Source organism: Anabrus simplex, chromosome 8 (assembly GCF_040414725.1).
Source record: "Anabrus simplex isolate iqAnaSimp1 chromosome 8, ASM4041472v1, whole genome shotgun sequence".
NCBI classification, from domain to species: Eukaryota; Metazoa; Arthropoda; class Insecta; order Orthoptera; family Tettigoniidae; genus Anabrus; species Anabrus simplex.
Window position 1 is genome coordinate 54,258,690 of NC_090272.1, and position 894 is coordinate 54,259,583.

The 894-nt window shown below is 51.5% G+C and overlaps 1 non-coding gene across 1 annotated transcript; it reads left to right on the forward strand.

Annotated features, from left to right (window-relative positions):
- The first annotated feature begins 353 nt into the window (after positions 1-353).
- LOC136879444 (5S ribosomal RNA) lies at positions 354-472 on the forward strand. The gene has a single exon (XR_011018681.1). It is a non-coding gene; the product is annotated as a 5S ribosomal RNA (ribosomal RNA).
- The last annotated feature ends 422 nt before the right edge of the window (positions 473-894 follow it).

The following is an 894-nucleotide window of genomic DNA, read 5'->3' on the forward strand; positions in this document are numbered from 1 at the left end:
GATCAGTGATCAATAGGCCGGCAAACTTCTGATACTTCTGAATTGGTACGGTATTTTTATACTACGCCGATCCAGCGTTGTAGGGGTAGCGGTCTTGCTCGGAAGCCCTAAGTTCGATTCCCTATCATATCTAGGACAATGGCGTTGGCCTGAGGGCTGGATCCGAGTCCACTTCGCCTACGTGAGAACAATTCAGGAGCCATCTAATGGTGAGATAGCGGCTCTGATAATTCGTCGTTCCGACCACGCGACACCTCGTAATCTGCAGGCCTTCGGGCTGCGCAGCGATTGCTTGGTAGGCTCATCAACGCTCGATCGTCATGGTTTAAAAAATGTTTGTAATATGCCGTATTGCTAACGGCCATATCATGTTGAATACACCGGTTCTCCTCCGATCACCGCAGTTAAGCAACACTGGGCGTGGTCCGTAGTTGGATGGGTGACCACTTTGGAACACCACGTGCCGTTGGCTCAGTTCCTTTTCCGGCCCCGTGGTGTAAGGTATCGTGCCTGTCTCTCACCCGAATGCCCCGGGTTCGATTCCCGGCCAGGTCAGGGATTTGTATCTGGGTCGGAGAGCAGGTTCGACTATCTGCTGGTGAGATGGCGATCCCAGTGTAGAAAGCCCAAATTAATGGCTGAGAACATTCGTCTTGCTGACAGCACGACACCTCGTAATCTGCATGCCTTCGGGCTGAACACCGCTCGTTTGGTAGGCCAAAGTCCTTCGGGTCTGTTGCGCCATGGGGTTTGGTTTGTTTCAGTAGGTCATATTTAAGAATGGCTGAAATATCAATAACATGTACCGAACGAATTGGCCGTGTGGTTAAGAGTCGTGTAGCCGTGAGCTTGCATTCGGAAGATGATGGCTTCGAATCCCTCCGTCGATGCTCT